Source organism: Pteropus medius, unplaced genomic scaffold (genome assembly GCF_902729225.1).
Source record: "Pteropus medius unplaced genomic scaffold, Ma_sr-lr_union100, whole genome shotgun sequence".
Lineage (NCBI taxonomy): Eukaryota > Metazoa > Chordata > Mammalia > Chiroptera > Pteropodidae > Pteropus > Pteropus medius.
The window spans coordinates 2,775,609-2,798,611 of record NW_024349799.1 but is presented as its reverse complement, the minus strand read 5'-3'; the positions used below and the strand labels follow the sequence as shown (position 1 = coordinate 2,798,611).

The window sequence follows — 23,003 nt, the reverse complement described above, 5'->3', positions numbered from 1 at the left end:
AAGAGACGTGAAGAAGCTACTTGTATTTGCACATTCAAACATAATAGTGAAGACTTATACCTGTGCGATAGGATCCGGCAATTATAAAGGCAGTCTACACTGTCACTTAAACACCGAACTGTAAATGCCACTTTATCCATTAAAATTACTCTCAGCCGAAAGGAAAAACTTCTCTTTTCTCCTAAAAATGCCAGATCGAGTTTGCTGTACATATGTCGGGAGCATCTGACCTACAGCACATAGCAGCAAAAAAGCATTTAATGAACTGAAGAAGAAGAAAGAATAACAGAGGGAGAAATAAAAAGAAAGTTAAAGAAGTTGTAATTATACTTTTTAAGAAGACTTTAAAGTCTCATCTTGTTGGATTTTGGCCTCGTCCCTATTATTCCAGTCTTCCCCTTACAGACATTGGCGCAGCCCTTTTGTTTCTGGCCTGGACCTTCCATCTTCAGACTTCTGTCCCACTTCCCTTTCTTCACTCTGTCCCAGACTCCGAACTCCCATGAAAGCAGACCCCGGAGCCAACTGGGGTGCTCTGGCCACTTTGTAAGACTGCTCAGCAGAGTTTTTTCAACAACCGCATATGCCAACGTAATTCTTCTCTGGCATTGTTGGACCTACCGGATGCACCTCGCAGGAGAGCAGGGCATTGAATGGAATTAGAAGCTCAATGGCTTATTCACTTCATTCATTATTTGGGGGGAAAATCCAAGACTTTGCTCAGAGAGGATGAAAAGGACTGCAATAGGCGCCTTCCATCTGTGCTGCCAGTCTAGCTAGGACAGTGTCTTCTTGATTTGAAAGGGAGGTCACAAAGTTTCACTTGGTTCTCAAATCCTCAACACTCAAAATCCGTGCATCAAATACGACCAGAGCTAGTTATTCATTCTCACTGCTCCTTCACTAATTTACCTTTGGCATTGAGGAAAAGTAAGGATTTTCAATGACAGTTCAACTCCAAAATGCATTTACTTCCCAAACTTAAAAATCACAAAACATACACTACATAGTTGCCATCTCCTCCAGATATATGAGAGAAAATCCAGCACTTAGGAGCATTTACACTTCATCGACCAAATATTAATTTAGTGCAATGTGGCATATGGACAGCAGAAACTGTGGTTATTTTAACTGATTGAATTAAAACCAAATAGGCTGAAGGGAGTTATATGTAGCCCAGTGAAACACATTTGCCCTTGAACAAGAAGAGTTTATTTTGAGCTTGGCAACACTGAGTAGTTGAGACTGAGAGTAGATTCCTGCCTGAGATGGCATCAGGCATCACACAAGGACCTCAAAGTTAGAGTGAAATGGTTTTGAATTCTGTCTGAAAAAGAATCCCTGTTGTTTTCAGTTAACCTAAAATCATTCCCCGTTTCCTTTCTCCATGTCTGTACATTTCTACTGCACCCTTGCCTACCCTTGTCTAATAGGTCGCAAGGTTCAGGGTACTGTAGAACATTACAGATAAGAAAGCTGAGGTTGGGATCCATAGTAGAAAAAAGTCTAGTATATTGGAAATCAAATACTGGTTAAAATCAGGGCATGTGAATAAAATACTTGAGCTTGCTACTTGTTAGCTGTGAATCTTTGGCAAATCACTTGACTTCTGTGCCTCAGTTTTCTTATCTATAAAATGGAATTAATAGTAGTCACCTGCAAAACCTTGAATAGATACATCATAACAGAAGATATACAAATGGCCAATAAGCACATGAAAAGGTGCTCAATTTGATCAGTCATCAGAGAATTGCAAAATAAAGCCACATGCCGGTTTACACCCACTACACTGGCTAACATCAAATTGGGTGAAGATGTAGAACAACAACACATAGATGGTTGATGAGAATGTAAAATGGTATAATGACTTTGAAAAACTGGCAGTTTCTAACAAAGTTAAATATAACGTACCTTATGACTCAGAATTCTACCTTGGGTTTTATCCCCAAAAGAAGAAAATAAATATCCACAAAAAGAATTGTGCATTATAGCAGCTTTGGTCAAAATAGCCAATCCAGAAACAGTCCAAATATCATCAGTAGGATAACAAATCGACAAATTGTGGTATATTCACTCAATGGAATATTACTCAATAATAAAAAAAGAATGAACTATGGAGACACATAACAATGTGACTAAATCAATCTCAAAAAGAAAACCAAAACATTATATTGAGCAAAAAAGCCAGACACAATATCATACTTACTGCACAATTACATTTCTGTGAAGATCCAAAATTGGCAGAACTGATCATAGTGGTGATAAAAATTAAAACAGTGGTTCCTTAGGACTAGCGGTGTTGAGATGTATGATTGGACAGTGGGTAGGAGGAAACGTTCAGGCATGTTGGAAATTTCTTTATTTGATTTAGGTGTTGCATAGAAGGAGCTATACAATTATTGAAACATATCTAACTAAACACTTAAAATCTATTTTTTATTTGTTATGTATATTTAAAAAATGCCTGCCTTAGCTATCTTACAGGGATATTGGAAGACTAAATGATATTTAAAGATTGAAAGAGATTTAAATGCCACATAAATTTGAATTATTGCCATTTGATAAAATCAAACATAGACTTAGCCTATGGGCAGGCATATGGAGACATGCATCTGGAAGCTGAGCGAGGGTCCCAGGACTTGAACTCAAGCTGCAGCCCAAGGACTAAGGACAGGACTAAGAGCTCCTTTCTACCTCAAGCCAGAGCTACTGCTAGCCCATGTGATGTCATTGTGAGAAGCAGAAAAACAAACCTCTTCGTTTCCCCCAACCATGGCACACGGCCTAGGGAACAGACATAGGCTGGATCTCAGCACCTTCTTACCCCTTGGGCCAGGTATGTTTGTGCCAGGAACAATCTGCACAGCTCTCTATGGGGGCTCTCCTCAAGGCTTTTGTACATACTGTTCCATCTGCTCAAAACGTTTGTCCCTATTTTCACAGTACTGTTTCTCTTTCATCCTTCAGATCTTGGCTTAAATGCCATTTCCTCAGAGTAGAAATATTTTTCCTTCATTCTCATTAATCTCTATCTCAAAATCCTGTTGTTTTCCTGAAAGCACCTGCCACAATTCGCAATTAGTATTTCTTTACCTGGTCTTTATCAGTCTCCTCTTTCTAGACTGTGTATTCCATAGAAGCAGGGAATCCATCTTTTGTTCACCATAATACCCCCAAGGTATCGAATAGTGCCTAGAACATAGTAGGTGCTCTACAAATGTTTATTGAATGACAAAGGCAGAAGTTTGGGGAAATTTTTATCTAATACAATAAACAATAACATTTTACAAATGTGACCTTGATTGGCCATTTCTGACTCGCTTTTCTGGAAATTTGTTTTTTAGGTCATCGTAATTTATAATTTTAAGAACTTCGCTTTCAATTGATATAATTGGAAGGAACATCAGTTGTTCACTCTTCTTGGGCAAATGCTAGATCACGATTAGTTTTTGCTAATTTTTAATTTTGAGAGGATATTCCTGCTGATGTGATTATTACTGGACTTAAAAGTATTTTATGGGTTATAATAAGATTTGGATACATTTTTGATAAGTAATTTTGAAATATACAATTTAGTACACTTACAGATTGTTGCAGAAAACTTTTCCAAAAAGATTTAACTCTACACGATTTCATTTTGTGTGAAATTTTAAAAGTAAATGTATACAATGACATTTTAATGTTTCCTCTGACATTTCTTGTAATTTGTGGAGGTCATATAAGAAATTAAAAGTGGCTTCATAAATTGTCTATAATTAAAAATGTTTGTTTATGTATTCTATCGCTGTATCTTTAATTATGAGAAAGAGTAATTTTAAACTTGTCTTTCTCATTAATAATTGGTCCATCAAATGTTTCATATAAAAATAATATTTGTCTATAGCCATGCCACCTTGAACAAGCCCGATTTCCTCTGATTTCAGAGGCTAAGCAGGGTCGGGCCTGATTAATACTTGGATGGGAGACCACCTAGGAAGACCAGGTGCTGTAGGTGTAAAAAATAAAAAAATAAGGGATTGCAAACTGACAAGGTCTTTGTAATCTGTGAGGTTGACCAAGGGTTGCTTCGCCTTAAAAAGAAAAGAAAAGAAAAAAATAATAATACTCTCTTCTGTTGAATGCAATGGTCTTTAAATATAATTTTTATTTCTAGAAAAAGAATGAAATAACTTAAATCAAGCAGAATTGAGGAGATAATAAAGAGCAGAAATAAATAAAATTGAAAATAGAAAATAGAGAAAATGATAAAAAAGAGGTCGTGTATATATATGATGGAATATTACTCAAACATAAAAAAGAGAATGAAATCTTGCCATCTGCAACAACATGGATGGACCTAGAAAGTATTGTGTTGAGTGAAGTTAAGTCAGACAGAGAGGCAAATGTCATATGATTTCACTTATACGTGGAATCTAGAGAACAGGATAAACAAACAACAGAAACAAGCTTATAGATACAGAGAGCGTTTTAATGGTTGCCGGATTAGGAGGTAGAAGGATGGAAGAAGAGGGGAGGGGATTATGAGGTACAAACTGGTAGATACTAAATAGTCATGGGGATGTAGGGTATAGCATGGGGAATATAGCTAATAGTGTAGTAAGTATAGATGGTGTCAGATGGGTACTGGATTTATCAGGGTGATCACTTCATAAGTTACATAAATGTGTAATCACTGTGTGGTACACCTGAAACTCATATAATATTGTATGTCAACTATGATTGAAAAAAAATATAATATAAAAATTAAAAAAGAGAAAATCAATGAAATGAAGAGATGGTTCTTTGAAAAGATAAATAAAATTGATACCTCTATTAAGAGTATCAAAGGAAAAAGAAGATATAAATTATCAATATCAGAGATTAAATGGGGATAGCATTATAGATATTAAAAAGATAATAAGCAAATATAATTAATAATTCTACAAGTGTAAATTTGATACCTTAGATAAAATAGACCATTTAAAAAAAAATCATAGACTATCACACTCATTCAATATGAAGTAGATCATTTGACTAGTCCTTTAACTATTAAGGAAATTAAGTTCATAATTTAAACACCCCATCCCACCCCCCAAAAAAACCCCTCAGGCCCAGACAGCTTCAATGGAGAACTCTACCAAACGTTTAAAGAAGAATTAACACCAATTTTATACGATCTCTTTTGGAACACTGAAGAGGCAGGAACACATCCCAAATCATTTTATGAACCTAATATTACCCTGACAACAAAATTAGACAAATACAGTACCTAAAAAGAGAAAACCACACACCAATATACCTCATAAATGTTGATGTAAAAATCATTAACCAAATATTAGTAAATAGAATTCAGCAATCTTTAAAAAGAATTACACAACAAGAACAAGGGGTGTTTATTCAAGGCCTGCAAGGCAGATTCAATATTTGAAAATCAATCAACGTTAGTTCACTATATTAACAGACTAAAGAAGAAAACTCACATGATCATATCAATTGAAGCAGAAAAAGCATCAGACAAAATTTAACACTCATTCTTGATAATATCTCTCAGAAAAAGAATAGAGGAGGCATCCTCAGCTCGATAAAGGATATCGACCAAGAAACCTACAGCTAACATTATAGTAAAAGTTGAAAGATTGCTTTCCTCTCCTTAAATCAGGAGTAAGTAATGGATGTTAACTTTCGACACACTATTCATGATGATACTGAGAGTTCTAGGTCGTGTCGTAAAGCAAGAAAATGAAATAAAAGAAATAATCAAAAAGGAAGAACAATAACTGTCCCTATTTGAAGATGAAATCATATCTCCATAGAAAATCTTAATGAATCTATAAAAAAAAAAACTCCTGGAACTAATAAGTGAATTCGACAAGGTCACAGGATACAAGATAAACATACAAACTTCAGTTGTATTTCTGCGTATTAGCAATAGATATACGGTTACTAAATTTTAAAATGTAATGTCATTTACAATTGCTCCAAAAAATGAAATCTAAAGTATAAATCTAACAAAACAGTTACAAGATTTGTATGCTGATAACTACAAAACATTGATTTCAAGAAAATCAAAAAAGATCTTAATGGAGAGATACTGTGTTCATGGACTGGAAAATACAACATAGTCATTCCCCCCACCTCCAAGTTGACATGTAGTTTTAATATAATTCCTATAAAAATCCCAGCAAGATTTTTTGTGGATATGAAGATTTTTCTAAAATAAGGAACTAGATGTCACTCCAATAATTTTAATAAAAATAAAATAACATAAGGAACTAGATTAGCTAAAACAACTTTGAAAAAGAAAACTAAGGTAGGAGAAATCAGTCTACTTAATTTTAAGACTCATCATACAGCTACAGTAATTAAGACTGTGTGGTATTGGTAGAGATTTAGACACATAGATAGATGGAACAGGATAGAGAATTTAGAAATTAACCCATTCAAATATGACCAACTGAATTCTTTTGACAAAAGCGCAAAAGTAATCTAACAGGAAAGATAGCTTTTCAACAAGTTGTGCTGGAACAATTAGACATCCATGGGCAAAAAAAAAAAAATGAACCTCGACCTAAGCCTCACACCTTATACAAAAATTAATTCAAAATAAATCATGTTCTTAAATGGAAAACTTAAACTATAACACTTTTAGAAGGAAAAAAAAAAACAGGAGAAAATCCTTAGGACCTAGGAATAGGCAATGTTCTTAAACTTAATGCCAAAAGTATAATTCATAAAAGAAAAATTGATAAACTGGACTTTGTCACAAGGAACTTTTGCTTCATGAAATATTTTGTTAGGAGGATAAAAAAACAAGCTGAAGAATGAAAAATAATATTCACAAACCACATGTCTGACAAAGACCTGGTATTTGAAATATATAAATAATTTTTTTGAAATATATAAATAATTTTATTTATATATTTGAAATATATAAATAATTTGAAATATATAAATAGTTTTTAAAACCAAATAATTAAAAACCAAACATTCCAATTAGGAAATGGGTGAAAGACATGAAAATACATTTTACCAAAGAGTGTATACAGATAGCAAATGAGTGACAAGCACATGAAATTATACTTAACATCATTAGCCATTAGGGGGATGCAGTTAAGACCACAATGAGATATCACTACAAACCTATCAGAATGGCTAAAATAAAAAATAATGACAATACCAAATGCTGGTGAGGATACAAAGAAAGTAGATCACTCATATATTGCTGATGGGAATGTATGATGGTATTGTTGCTCTGGAAAAAAGTTTGAGAATTTCTTAGAAAACTAAATATGCAACGAACATATGCCCCGGCAATTGCACTACTAGGCATTTAGCTCAGAGAAATTAAGACTAGTTTTTGGCACAAAAATCTGTACACAAATGTTTATAGCAGCTTTATCCATAATAACCCTAAACTGGAAACAACCCAGATATTCCTCAAGGAATGAATGGTTAAATAAACTATGGTACGTCCATATCATGGAATACTACTCCATAATTAGGAACAGACTTTTGAGACACACGACAAGCCGGATGAATTTCCAGAGAATTATGCTGAGTAAGAAAGCCAATCTTAAAAGGTTACATACTATATTATTCCATTTATATAACATTTTTGAAATAAAAAAATTATCAAAATGCAGAAGAGATTAGTGGTTGTCGGAGGTTAAGGAGGGAGTAGGAGCAGCAGGGAAGTGGGCATGGTGATAAAAGGGCAACAGGAAGGATCTTTGTTGTGGCAGAAATGTTCCATTTCTTGTCTATATCAATATCGATATCCTGTTGTGATCCAGTTATCACAAGATGCGAGATGTTATCGTTGGGGGAAACTGGGTAAAAGGCACACAGGATCTCCCTGTGTCTTTTCTTATAACAGCAAGTGGATCTACAGTTATTCAAAATTAAAAGTTTAATTTAAAAAGTTGATCAGCTGTGAAAACAGCCTGCTTTAGTAGACTGATGCTTAATCTCCTTTCATTGTATCTCCCATTAGTGGCTCTGTGGCATGAAAACTAAAGAGAGCATTAAGGAGTGGTTCTGGTAATGCCATACCTATGTCTACCTGGATGGCAGCAGCCTGGTGCTGAGTGGCAGATGTACAAACCATTTACTCCAGTGGCCTGGAGGTATGCTACCTGATTTACCACTGCTTAACCAGGATCTAATGCAGTGCCTTGCACAAATCAAGTCAATAAGTAGTGATCAAATGTAAAATCAAACAAAAAGACAATTCCAGAAATTTGCTAACTGTCCTGCCTTAGAGTTGGACTGTGTTGGTTGTAACTCAAATCTAATAGAATTATTGGCTCTCAGATTCCCTAGCAATGAAGTCTAAGGGAAAGATAAACTTACTTCTCTGAAAATTTGGCATTTGACTTAATTGGAAATCAAAGGAACTAGAAAGCCAAAGGAAGTCAAAGGAGATGACCTTGTATAGTAGACATATGGGTTGTATATTATTTTGCTCCACAAATCCATTCCTAGCAAATTATTCTGTAGTTACTCACAAATGTGCAATAACCTATGAACAAACAGTGCACATTTCATTGCAGTCGTGCTTTTGGTGCCAAAAGTTGGAATCAATCAAACTATTCAAAGATTTAAAGCTGTAGCAATCCTTATAATGGAATACTATGCAGCTATTAAAAAGGACCTGGTATATATGTCTTATTGATATAGAAAGATATTTAAGACATTTTAAAGAGCGAGTTCTAGAACAGTTTTAATTTTTGTGTAAAAAATGTAAATGTCTCTAGGTTTGGTAGTAGATACATAGGAAATATAGAAACATATACTCTATGCTATTAACATCTTGGGAGGCGGTAGGATATAAGGGACTTTAACTCGGTACTCTATTTTTGTATATTCGGATAAGTTGATACTTTTTGTAATCAGAAAAAGATGTTTTTCTTTTAAAGAAAGAGGACATGCTTTGGAGTTTGACAGATTAGTGTCTGAATTCTAGTACTTCCATTAACTATGCAAGTTTGGACAGGTTACTCAATCTCCCCAGTAAGTTACTTTAGAAGTTTCAGTTTCTTCATCCATAAAATGGGAATAATGATACTTAGCTTACTAAGTTATCATGTGAATTCAGTAAGGTGATATAAACATCTGATTCAGGGCCTGGCTCAAAGCAGTTAATATGTGGAGTTCATTTGTATATGTTCGCCACTGCCTAGACTGTTGGAGAATAGTAGGTTTCTGGCTGGCGCGTTGCCTACGACTTACTGATCGTGTAAAACCTTGGTATTTATCAGGCCCTGTGGACTCACTGAATTTCCAAGACTGGCCAATTTCTGTCAGTTGTTTTCTGTTCTCATCCAAAATCCAAAATAAAAGCAATGTGCAGTCTCAGTACCCTGGTTTGGTATCATGCTCTTTGGACATGCTCATCTTTTACCCTGTATTCAGCCATCCAAGACCAGAATTTCATTGTTCCATTTCTATCATAAGCTTAGTGATAGAAGTCCTTCAAAGCTCCGAATCTTCATCATTCAGTGGGTCCATCTCTTCTGTCGCTATTCCCATTTCAAGATGGCAGAGCCGTCAGGACATTCTTTGACTGGGCTTCTTATTGGCAACTTTGTTTTAGATGGTGAATGTCCACATGGCTTTTTGGTCTCTATGGCAGAGAAAGCCTCAGCTTGGGCCATTATGTTACAGAGTTCTAATGCCATATAGTGAAAATGGAATGGGATAAGCCAACCAAATGATTTTAAAGCGTTTTAGATTAATCCAAGCCATTACGGTTGATCTGACTCAAACTATTATATATGCTACACACTGTGACCCTTCATGACAGAAAGACCCAACCCAGTCTGGCAGTGGGTATGCTGCCAGAAAGGAGCCTGACCAAAGTTTGACTCCAGTTGATGGTAGAAGAAGTGACATGGCTACAAACCTGGATCTGGTGCAGGTCAAGCCACCCCAGATATTCCCTCTTATGGCTGAGATGTAGCACCAGTGCACGGTACATTTCTGCCTGCACTGTGACTATCTGGGGATTATGTGACTCCTTCCTATGACAGAAAACTCACAAACTCGGGAAGACCGTCATCTTTAAAAAGCTTTGTGAGAACACTTCATATGATCATTAACACAAGAATGCAGACTCCTGTTTTCTCTCTCTCTAGGGATGATGCGGAAAACTAGATTAGAAAATAGTTACTGTATTTTAGAATTAGTGGTCTCAATTCTTTTAAACTTCTTGTGTGCATGAACTTCTGGTGCTGAGCTTCAGGATTTGACTAAGGTGGAGGGACCCAAATTCTAAGGAGATCTCCCAATATGGAAGGACAAAGGAGAGAGAGACTCTCAGCCTGGGCAAACAATCAAATATCTGAGGACTCTATCACAACTCGCTGCCAATTATCGCCATCTGCCTGCATGTGAAATTGATCTTTCTTCTACCCTCAGGGCCCTCCCTATAGGAGCAGCAGTGGAAGATGCCATTTTTGCAAATGCACAGCTCATTGAGCTTGTATGTCTGACCCATCCATACTGACCTTGAGACTTTCAATTTGATTCATTTTCTTAAAAAAACACACACACAATTTCCTGTGTCTAAGGGAAGGGAGAAAGGTTAAAAAATATCATTATAAAGGCTCCAAAGATTTTTGGGACATCAAATTGCTCTGACAAACCATTTTTATGAGTTAAGTGTAAAGGAAACAGAAACATACGGATTAAATTTCCCTTAAAATACACATGGGCTTAAAAATTAAGGGGGAAAGAAGGACTTGGCATTGTGGGTTTCAGGCTTTGCCAAACCCCAGCTCCTGAGAAATAACTTGAGATGCTTGACAAACCCAAAAAGCAGCTGGTTTGCCCTGTGCCCTTACTGAGCGACATCTAGAGTGCTGTGATTGGAAACTCTGTAACTGAAATATGCTAATTAACACACTCATGCTCTGATTCTTCAAATTGCTACAAACAGTCCCTGTTTATAAAATTTCTCCCTAAAGACCCAGTCCTCCTTGAATTCTTGTATTCAGGCAAAATCACAGATCAGCGTTATAATTCCCATTTCATGGATGAAAACATGGAGCTCAATGAAGTCTAAACTAGATGGTTGATGGCAGCTTTCTTAAGACAGAAAATTTACCCACATATACCCCACACCTGCCTTGAGAATAAAAGAGAATCATTGGTTCATTCAGTTCTATAATAGATTCATAGACAGATGGCAAGTATAAACTCCTCATCAAGCACTGAGAATTCAGAAGTGCATGTATGAACTTAACTATAGTATTCATTCATTCACTCATTCATTCACTCATACATTCAATAAACAAGATGCTTCGGAGCACAAATGTACTACTGAAATCACAATGGAGAATAGACATAAAAGGAGCTAACATTTATTGGAGTTTACTATATGCCAGATTTTGTGCTGGCCTCTTACCATTCAGTATCTCATTTAATGTTCAATTGAACTCTAAGAGGTTGGTACTATGACCATCTCCATTTTACAGAAGAGGAAGGAGGCACAGGGAATTTAGTAATTATTCCTAAGACTGGCTAGGGAGGGCAGATCTAGGATTCAAAGCCAAGATGGATGTTAAAGACACTTGAATGCTGCCTTCAAGAACCCTAGAGTCTCTGGAGCAAGCTAAGACATATTTAAATGTAAATATAATCAAGAATGATAAATGTCCCAGAGACATTTAGAGCATGGAGGGATTACTTTCTACTGAGATTAGGAAGGCTTTGCGTAGGAGGCAGCTTGTACCTAAGATTTTAAAGGATGAGTAAGATCTGAATACCAGGGGGAGAGATCAGAGTCATTTCTGCCTGGAGAACATCCCAGAGAGGGGGATGAGAGAAGGAAGCCCAGGCACAACAGGACATGCAGGGAAATCACACCCAATGCTCTTTCGACAAAGGCAAATGTAGTTATGTACCATCGACCAAAAGAAAGGAAACAAATCCTCCAAAATAACTTAAATAGCTCAGGCATTTTCAACTGCCATTGCCTAGAAAATGAGTATTAGGATTGGAGGAAGAGTCTGTTATTTCCTCAGGAGGTTCTGACTCTCAGAACCTGTTGTGGTGTGAACATCTTACAGCGAGTGCTAAGTGATTCTAGAAATGCGAGGTGTACATTTTCGTATAACACGACCCCTAACTATGTAAGCTAGTATTCAGGTGGATCACAGTCGGAATAATAGGGCTGTAGGAATAACAGTCTATCCTGGTGTTACTGAGATGAACTAATGTTGACTACTTATGGTATTTACCTTATTTGCTAATTTTAGACCTTAATTCTCCTGGATAAATGCAAATCCACTATCTTTGCTTACTTTGTAAATGAACCCTTGAAATTAGAAGGGTCAAGTTGTTAAAAATGCTTTGAGTTGATGTGGTAAAAAAAATCAATCCAAACGAAATTCAAAGTGCATGAAAATATGTGCAGAAGCTAAAATTGTTACTAATGCATGAAAATATATTAACATCTAAATATATCCAAAAGGAAATAGCGTGCTTTAAAAAAAAATCCAACTATTTGTTCATTTATGACAAACCAAGCTAGAGACTTCTGACAGTTTCCGAAATTCTATTTGTTATTAATTGCAGGGGCTTCAAGACTTTAGAGTGGGAAAGTCAATAGACAGCAGTGGGGCTGAGAAGATTTATCAAAGAAAATACAGGGAGGTTGACTTGTCAGAATAAAAAACTGAAAAACATCGAAGGTGCATGAATAGTTAAGTCTTCAAATGTTAATATGGTATGAACTGACATGATACACATGTAACAGAAATATTTGGGAACTTTACTCCTACTTTTTTTCTAAATACCACAGCAAGGTACGCTCATTTGAGAAAAAATAGATTATATAAAAAACACAAAAGAGAAACAGGCAAAAACAAAACAAAACAAAAAATCATCCATAATCCTAGTACAGGAGGAATCATTTTATCTCTTTGTGTACTTTTTCCCGTCCGCGTATATTTTACATATTTAATTGATCCATGCTCTGTATCAGCGGTTCTCAAACTTTAACATACATCAGATTCACCTGGCTACTAACACACATTACTGCGGGCTCACTCCCTGAGTCTCCGATTTAGTAGGTCTCAGTGGGACCTGAGATTGGCATTTCTACCAAGTTTATAGATGATGCTGCTCCTGCTGGTTCAGGGACCACACTCTGAGATCCACTGCTCTATACAGGCGCTTGATTCTTGCTATTTTCACTTCGTTGCATTAGGAGTATTAAAATAATTTGAAAATATCATTCTCACAGCTGCATAATATCTTATTATATGATTTGTTAACCACGCCCCACTGTTGAGTAGTTTTGCATACACGTTAATTGGAGGATGTCATATTTCTTTCAGAAAACACCACAAAGATGAGTAAGATGCACCTCTAGCCTTGAGACAGAAGTAAGCACACCTAAGGCTATGAGATGACATATTTACACACTTATGGTTACTTTGGGTTCTAGAGGATCAGAATGCCCACACCACCGATCGGAATAAGCCTAAGTAAATCATTTTAGGTGTGCAGCAAGGAGCTCATCGGCCTCAGGAAGCTGCATCTCCCACAAGGCAGTTATCACTGACTTCTGAAATGGGCCGCATGGTTCTTTAGAAAAACGTAGAAGGAGAGAATCAAGTCAAGAGTCTAGGCAACTGATATTTGGATATGCAACCAGCTAAAAATCTTGTTCCAGAAGCTGCTTGATAAATTCATGGTTCCAAAGAAACCTCTGACGCTCCTGGTGAGCAGGCGCTTACCACAAACGGAATCACAGTGTGGAATGCTCTGGCCCTCCTGCCTTTTTCTCATCCTCAGCAATGAGCAACAGAAACAGTTAAACTGCCAGCAGCTCCCAAACAGTGGTTTCCGCCCTTAGCGACTGCCAGCCCCAGCAGGCTCACCACACACAGCCTCAGAGGTCTGGCTCCTAAGCTCCTCTCTGCCCAGACGCCATAACAATGAGAAAGGAAAACTGTGGCCACCGCAGATCTTCGAGGCCAACGGTACACAGGAGCCTCCACCCTGTCAACAAACCCCGTCACCGACGCCTGTGCCTTGCTTCTCATCCCTTACCTTTCCCGAAACAGTCACAAAAAGCTGGGATTCTCTTTCTCACTCATTGGCTCAGACTGTCCCTAAAGAAGATTTCCAAAGAAGCTGCATTTCATAGTGAGGAATCTCTGGGCATTTTGATCCTTACTATTCACTATGGGTGACCCCGGTAGAATAATTGTAGCGATGAGACCAAATGTTGCTTGAACAGTGATGTTTATTTATCAAGCACATTGTAGATGTGTATTATCTAATTTAATCCTCGCATTAGCCTTAGGAGCTCAGTACTATTACCCTAACCATTTTACCAATGAAGAAATAACTGGAGGACCAGAAAGATTAAACCACTTGCCCAGTGTCACTCAGCTTGCAAACAATGGAGGTAGATTTAAACCCAAATCTGACTCCAAGGCCCATGTTCTTTACCATCATTCCAGTTGGCTTCTTTTAAGATATATAATATTTATTTAATCTCCTGTTCATCGGACTCATCTAAATGCCAAAGAAGGCATTACCGCGCGCGCGCGCGTGCGCGCGTGTGTGTGTGTGTGTGTGTGTGTGTGTACACAACATTTAGTAGGAGATTGTTTGGGTAATCAAATCTCAGAGTAGAGGGAGGTTGTAGATCAGGGATCAGAGTATATATCTATCTATCTATATCTATCTATATCATCTATATCTATATATCTTTGTCTACATCTATATCTATATGTGTATATCTATATCCATATAGCTCTCTCTCTCTCTTTCCATTTCTGTCTGTCTGAATTTCTATCTCTATCTCTATATCCTGAGAGGGAAAGACGGAGAGAGAGAGAGAGAGAGAGAGAGAGAGAGAGAAAGTAATTTCTTTTTATGTCATAGTAGGACTCAGATTTCTTAATGGAGAGTAGCATAGCATTTCTCAAACACGAGTGTACATTGGTTATCTGGAGGGTTCGTTAAAATCCAGACTGCTGGGCCTGGCTTCCAGAGTTTCTGATTCAGAAAGTCTGGGTAGGACCCAAGAATCTGCTTTCCTAACAAGTTCCCGAGCGATCCTGATACTACTGATCTGGAGAGCACCTCTGAGAATGGCTGGAGTAGAGGATCTGCTAGAGCTTTACGCTAGAGAGAAAGAAGCCTCTGCCATGACGTTTTAAAGGATACTGTCTTTCTTCCCTGAATTCTACACCACTTTGTCTTTCTGCTGAAATGATGGATGGGTGACTTGACCAGAGAGGATGGATGAGCACCTGGAGAACGGGGCCCACTCCCAAACTGCATCTTCCATATTGTGACCCAGAGAGTTTCTCAAGAAACGGCCGGGCAGTGGCACTTGAAGTCCTAAGGGTGGTCATTAACAGATAAAAGTCAGGAAGCCTGACGTTTTCCCATAGTCTCCTCTCTGTCAATAATGGGAAAAGATATTGGCTTCTTTGTCACTTGATGTATTTTGGAGATGGTCACAAACAAGCTTAGTCATTTTCTTTAACCATCCTAGGAACTGCTACTCCTGGAAAGATCATGCTCCCTTGCTAAAACTGAGGTTACTTTCTCAGATTCGCCCGTCAAAATGCCCTGTGAAATGTCCCCAGCCTCCGATGGCTCGGGCCTTGTCCTCTGTGTGCCGCTCCGGGAAGTTTCTCGCAGATCCGAGTAGAGAGAGTGTAGAGTCAGTGTTCACGCACTAACATTTTTATCTAAATTAACGGGTTGAGTTCTGTGGCAGAAAATTTCTGCTATTTCTGCCAGACTTGGGCTGTCCCTGAATGACACAGCCATGAACAAGCAGGTCAGGCCCTCGCTCTAGTTTGAAATTCTTTATGTCTTGAGTTGCTTTGCTAAAGTGAAACAGCACCCACAATGCTGTACGAGGCCGCGCATTTTGTACTATCAAAGAGTCAAATTCTCAAACTTCTACTCTGTCTCCCCAGGATGGAGAAAGCCAGGCTAACTTCCAGCCTTGCATTCTGAGAGTGAACCATAGGGCCAGAAAATGTCAGTCTGTTTTCTTCTTTGATAAGCTTCCTTGGCCAAGTGTGATGACCTGAATTACAGTGTGGCCTGCGGCCCCCAAAATCTTGACGTCGGCTTCTGCGTTTCCCTGCCCCGCGCTTCTCTTCGGGCAGTGGTGTCTGGCCCACAGAGCTGTAGATCGATCATTCTGTTTCCAGTGGCAATCACGCATTCTCTTTATGATTATGGGTGCTACTGGAGGGCGGAAAACAACCACAGATAACCCCAAACAGAGCTAACTCAGAAGCCAATTCTACTGTTTGTTTTGGGAAGGCATTATTCACTTTCTTTATTTAGCTATTTTGCTTTTCTAGTCGATAGCAAAACAAAATTTTATTCCCGAGTGCATATGGCCTCAAAGTAGAAGAAGTGGATCAATAATTTGCTAATTAGGGAAGAAAACAAAGCCTGGAGCTTAAGGAAAACACGCGTGAATGTGTCTATAAAGGATGCTCCAGTTGACGAAAGAATCTGCCAGGTGGCTAAACCACACCAAGAAGATGTTTCTGCCTAGAATGTTAAACAGGGAGTTTGGAGAACCTCCAGCACAAAGCCCTTCAGACAGTTCCCTGGAGCCCTACAGAGAGACAGAGGTCCTGGGACTACATGAGATGAATAAAGCCCGGCTCTTACCCTCACTGAGCCCAAGTTCCAACAAATGGCTTAACACATATTCAGTTATTCGTTTGACAAGTATATTTTGAACCCTTCAAATGTGCCAGGGTGATTGTTTTGCTAATCAAATCTCAGAGGAGAAAGAGTCTCTAGATCAGGGATCAGAAGCCTCCTGGGTAGTAGCATCTCTTCTGTGCTGTCTCTGGCAGGTCATCCTCTGACTTCTGACCGCATCTTGAGGTGGGAAGCCAGCCACTTTGTGAGGCAGCTTATCCCATTGGTCCACAGCGATTATGGCACAAAGATTCTCTTTGTACTGTACTGAATCTGTGATCTGCCTTCTTATATCCTACTCTGAATGAAACCAATGTTTACTTGCAGAAATACTGTCTAACTCAATAACCCTGCCCACCAACCTGAAGCCCACTCTCCTCTCCCCCTAAAATAATCACACACAAATATACACATGCAAAACAAAAGAAAGTTGTTGGGTTTGTTTTTGGTTCTGTGCTTGGCAGTAGTGGTGGTGGTATATGTGTGACACACTGAGTTAAGAAAGTAGTGAAGAAGATGGGATGAATGTGTTTGGCCCAGTGGCTAACACAGTACCTGGCATACAGCAGGGCTTCAGCAAATATTTGTCAAAGGAATGAGTGAATGGATGAATGACGATGAGTGGATAGAGTATGAATTGCTAACTAGAATATAAAATTTTCATGTTATGGACCCTGTCTGTCTCTTATACCTAAGAGAGTACGCAGCTCATAAGTAGGGGTTCAAAAATAAGTAATTTCTGAATGAATAGATGGGTGCATGAAATTGAAAACCACTGAAATATAAGTGGGTATAAATAAACGTTTATTGTAAAAACAAACGAATGAATGAATGAATGAATGAATGAGAGGAAGCTAAGGAGTGATGCATCACTGAAGACGGCTATTCTGTTTCAACTGGAGGGACATCACAGTTCTAGTGGGTAGGTGAGAAAAGTATGACTCTATTTAATAGGGCTGTTAGTTGCCTTTTCTGCATGAGAAGCTCTTTCCCACTGTTGACTCAGCAGCCCAGGCAGTGTGCCTTTATCCTGCGGTCTTTTCTAACACGCTAGGGTTAGCTAGGTGAGATGGCAGTGTTTTGATTTGTTTTTTAATTAAACTCTGCTTTGCCTAGAGATTCTACATTTATTTGGTTTGCTTTCCAGTTGCTTAAGGGAATAGGGATGTTAACTAGAAATGGTTACAGATGCTAAGAGAGAAGGTGTCTGATTTGGTAACAGAGAAAAGCCTGAAGAAAATGAACAACATGTATTGATGTCTGCACCCTTGTCCTCCTAGAACTACCCAGAGACCCATCAAAGGCACAGAAGAAGAGTGGACACTCTCATTTCTCCCAAGAGGCCCTCTTTTAGATCTGGACACTCTAGTCGAACGAGTCTGTTTCCCCTGGGCATCATTCTTAGCTTCTCAAAGCCACACTCTAAGAAGATGAGACCACATGTTACTTTTGATCACATCACCTTTGTTCCCTGGAAGGCAGCCCTAAGATGGTACAGGATCAAGGGTACTGGAATTTCGTTTGTTTTGGCCTCTGAGTCAGTTCAGTTGTACTGCTCAGGAAATCAAGTTTTACTTTGTCCCAGCAGGAATCTGAGTCAGCCTCTACCTTGTTGGAAAGCACTGTGACTTCTGTGCCAGCAATGAAAAAGAAAACCAAGGAGGTACAACGATGTCCACTACTTAGCTATGTATGTTCTCAGCAACATGCTCCGAGATGCCACCTGATCGGCAATCCTATACTGTACAAAAAATGAAGAACAAAAAGCTGGCAGCAGCTCCAGAGGAGATACAGAATTTTTCACAAACTGTAAAAGAGTTCAATGCAGCCTAGATTAAGTGACCTCTTAAGCTAATTATCTTCTGGTTCTTTGTTAAATTGAGGTTGTCAATTAATTTTTAAGGCAAGTATTAAGGCAAGAACTAAAAAGATACTTTAAAGAAAAAAGTGAATGAACTAGGGAAGTTCAACAGATGTCTCTGGACCAAGTGTCAAAAGTCACAGCCCTTCCTTGCTTCAAAGGAACGCTGGTGAATTTCTCAGTGGCCCATGGAAAGAGCCAGTAGCATGCTGGGTGACCAGGCCATCTGCTGGCCCTGCTATTAAATTCTAAGCCCTGCAGCCAAGGAGCATAGCCAAGTTGGGCAAGAAGTGAGGTCCATCCAAGGCCACTATAACAAGCAGCTGCCCGGTGTTCAGGTCAGCCCAGCTAGATGAAGCCAAGGTTAAGTTAGTTGGAATAAAATCAGGAACAGCACAATTAGGCCTTTAAGTGTGCTTTGGGCTATTACACATCTGGGCACCAGAAGGTCAGTTCTATCCAGTAGGATAGCCCATGTCCATTGACATGGTCTTGACCTGGGTTGATCTGCCCTACTTGGACATTACTAGTCACCTCAAGCAGGCACCTCCCAATCGTCTGAGTTTCCTCTGATGGTGTGAGAGTGAATCCACTCAAAATAGAAAATCTTATCTAGTCAGTCAATGAGTTACGACACCACCCAAGGCCTTCACAGAGAGGAAATCAGACAAGCAATTTAGGGAAATCTACAATAGATTCTGAAGAGACCTGAGAATGGGACCAAAGCATACACAGCTCCTTGAAATGATCCAGTGACATTCTCCTATAGACATTTGCCCCTAACAGTCTCATCAGGGTTCTCTTGGTTCTGGTCAATTCTCAGGATGGAATAGGTTGAAATGATCTGGACTCTAATTTACAAACCGGAACTACTGCTTTTAAGAATTGAGGGGCACAGTTTTGAGATGTTAGTTTTACTTGCCTCTCTAAATTAGGTTGGAGGAATTTCAATCTTCACGTTGAGTCGGTGTTCTCTGAGCATTATAGATCTCACAGCCCGGAGACTGGAGACAGGCACTCATGAAAGCTTGTCTTCCTGTCGTTAATTTAAATATTAGAAGAGGAAATGAGAACAGACATTGTTCAGGGAGTACTTTCAATATCAGATATTCCTCCAAACATTTGCAAATCAATAACAATTGAGGGAGAGGGGCTACTAGAAGGCATTGGTGCAATGACTAATGAGACTAGTTTGCATCTGCCTAAGCTGGACTACGAATAGAAAATTGACTAGCTTTGCTCTGAGTTACTAAGATATCCTTATTTAGAGGACTAGATAGACTCAGTTCTTTAATGGACCTTTTCAATATTTAGTTTGTGTGTCTCCCCAAATAGAAAAGGTGGTGTAAGAAGAAAGCTCCAGGTTTGGCCGCAACTCAAATGGGCTGATGGAACATAGTTCCAAATTCTAAAAAGAGAAAGTAAAAATTGCTATATCCAGGCAAACATAAATCTGATATAAAGAGATACAGGTTGTATGTATCTCCTAAATCAATATTTCTTTGGGTGCTTCTGGCTTTTAAGAACACTTTCAACACTGTTATCTTATAGTTATCCACATAACATCCTTATTTCATAGATGCAGAAAATGTGTCACAAAGAGGCGAACGGATTTCCCTTGAGAGCTGTTTAAATTCCTGTTTAAATTGCTGGGTTAATGGTGACGTTGGTGCTATAATTCTATAGTGTTCTCGGTCCTGCCTGAAATATTTGTTGGAACAAGAGCACTGAGGGAAGAGTGCAGAGAAAAAGATTAAGAGATTGGAAGGAATCAAAAAAGGAGGGATGAGGGATAAGAGTTAGGGAAGAAGAGAGGGATTGGAGAAACAATGGAAAGGGGAAATGAGCAGAGAAGCGGGGAAAGGAAGAGAAGTTAAAACCCTCAGCCATGTTGGGGGAAGTTGCAACGGGCTGGAAGGTTAGGGATCAGCCACACAACTCTCTAGCTGCATGCTTAAGCTGTCTGGATCTCAGTCTTCTCATCTGTGAAATGGGACTAGCTACGGCTGCTCTGCCTTCCTCACAGGGTTTGCCAGATTGCAGGAGACCAAGTTTGTGAAGAAGGGGCTTTGGAAAACAGAGTGCTGTTCCATTCCAAGGCAGAACAGCAGCAGAAAGTCAGTTACACTGTCCGGGAGTTCAGGGTTTGGGTTAGCCTGGAGGGTGACTTAAGATGTTTGAACTCCCCATTGCTATGGAGTGAGGAGCACCGCCTGTTACAACAGGGCCAATGTGGGCTTCGTTTATAAACAGTGAGGATTCCAAAGCAATCCCAGAAAGAGGAGGGTGAGTTGCCCTGGAGCCCAGCTCCAGGCGCCAGGAGAAATGGAGCTGTCTCCTTGCTTTTTTGATGCCGAGACAACAACACTCAAAGCAGCCACAGGGCAAGTTTGATCGGGAACCAGCAAAGCAGAGAAAGAACTCAACTGAGATGCCCTGTCCTGTCGGCAGGCTTCCTGCCGACATGAATGAGAACTGTACACTGCTGAGGAGCTGAAGACTGGTCATAAATTTTCAGTGCCCCTTGGGCTTTCTTATGAGTGCATCTGCTGTCCTTTTGGCCCTGGAGGCAGAATTGAGGCTTTATAGCCAGGCCCAAGTGATGCGGCAGAAGAAACAGGAAAACTATTTCTGAATTTTAACAAAATGCCTTTTTCTCCAGATCTTCCAGGCAACTACTAGGACTATAACATGAGCCTCTCTCCTGTCCCCATGGCGTAATTCTTAGATACTGTAAACACTGATTAACTTAGCCCCTTCACTTGTCTCTCATTTACGACAAAACATTCTATCCAGCAGCCTTTGCCAGAAGCACACTGTGTTCTCTTGAAAAGATGAGAACAAAATCCAGGGCCTTTAAATGACTCAGGGTCCACCTTCACAGAACTGGATATAAAATAGCTACATTTCAACAGCATTTGAGGTAACTTGCTGAAAACCTCTCAATTGTGTTAACCTTGTGCTCTGCCTAGCCATTGAAGGTCGGCCAACTTTAAGATCATCTACCAGCAACACAGCCTGCTCTTCACAACAAAGCAAACCTTCACATCGCTAGCAGCCTTGTGAGCTAGAGATTTCATTATTAGCCTGTATCTCATTCACTAATGTTTGCGTAGAGGAGTTTGATAATTGGTTGCCCTTTGTAAGGTTTCTGCTTCAAACGGCTGAACAACATTTCTCTATGAGAAAAGATCTAAGATGACTGGCTTGTAGGTGTGACTCGAGGATGGTTCCCCACGTACCACCTGGAGGCAGAGCATCTCTTGTTTGCCATGGTGGCCAGGACTAGCATTTACATTAAAGGGCAGGCTGTAAATAGGTTGTGCCACCCTATTGGATCACACGTCATCATTAAAATTAACTTCTTAGCTTCTGCCCGGGTGCCAAAGACGTGTCAGGCACTGTTATAGGCCCTTTATGAACATTATTTGATTCCACGGCAGGAAGTGAACACGAGGTAGGCTCTATTGCCTTCATTCTAGGGAAAATGGAAACTCAGGGCAGATAAGCTCTTTGTCCAAAGCCACCAAGCTATAGAACCAGGACTCACATGCAGGCTTGTCTGGTCCAAAGCTGGGCACAGGCCCCAGGGCTGAGATGCTTTTCCATTAGCAGAGGTTACTTGGTGATGTAACTGACTGCGCTGAGTAGTCCTAGCTCTGTGGCTCTGGGTAAGTTATTTACCTGGTTGTGCTTCTTTTCTCATTTGTAGCAAGGGAAGAGTAAAGCCTGCCTTATCTGCCTCACAGGATTAGAGGATCGAATGTAAAGATTTGTGAAACTTTAACAAGGCCCACAACTGTAAGGGGTTATAGTAGCATTCCTGCTTAGAAAATCACTCCATGTCATAATATATCAAGGGGCTTATCCTTGGAAAATTTTGATAGAAAGAGGTAGCAAGGATGATGACATCTTGCCTATGGTTGCTGGGGTGCTTGGAGGATGTGGCTGGTTATATTATACATGGATCTATCTCTCCCATTCTACATGATCTTCTTACAATGTGACTACACTTCTCCCACTGAGGGGTGGGGGTCTGATGTTCTTTGGCCTTGGATCTTGGCAGAGGCTTGCAACTTCCTTGATCAATGGAATATGGTGGAGAAATGCGACATGACTTGATGTTAAGTGAGCCTAGGTCATAAAAAGGACCAGCTTCTACCTGGTTTGGGTTTTTGTCCTTGAAACCATGCCACTATGTGGGGAGGAAGCCCAGTCACATGGAAAGGCCACGTGTAAATGCTCCATGCCACAGATACAGCTAGGCCTCAAGTGACAACCAGCATCAGTCTCCAGATGTGTGAGCAAACGCACCTTCGGATAAGTCCAGCCCTCGACCTTTGAATCTTCCAGCTGAGGCCCTAGACATTATGGAGCAGTGACAAGCTGCCCCCAATATGTGTCTTGTCTGAATTCTTGAACCACAGAAACCATGATGAATAATAAATGATTATCA

At 39.4% G+C, this 23,003-nt stretch overlaps 1 protein-coding gene and 1 pseudogene across 1 annotated transcript in view; one reads left to right on the top strand and one right to left on the bottom strand.

Moving 5' to 3' along the window:
• Window positions 1–23,003, bottom strand: part of ANKFN1 (ankyrin repeat and fibronectin type III domain containing 1) — a 318,100-nt gene that overhangs the window by 158,061 nt on the left and 137,036 nt on the right. The gene's annotated exons all lie outside the window — the stretch shown is intronic.
• Window positions 3,876–3,994, top strand: LOC120621303 (uncharacterized; annotated as a pseudogene).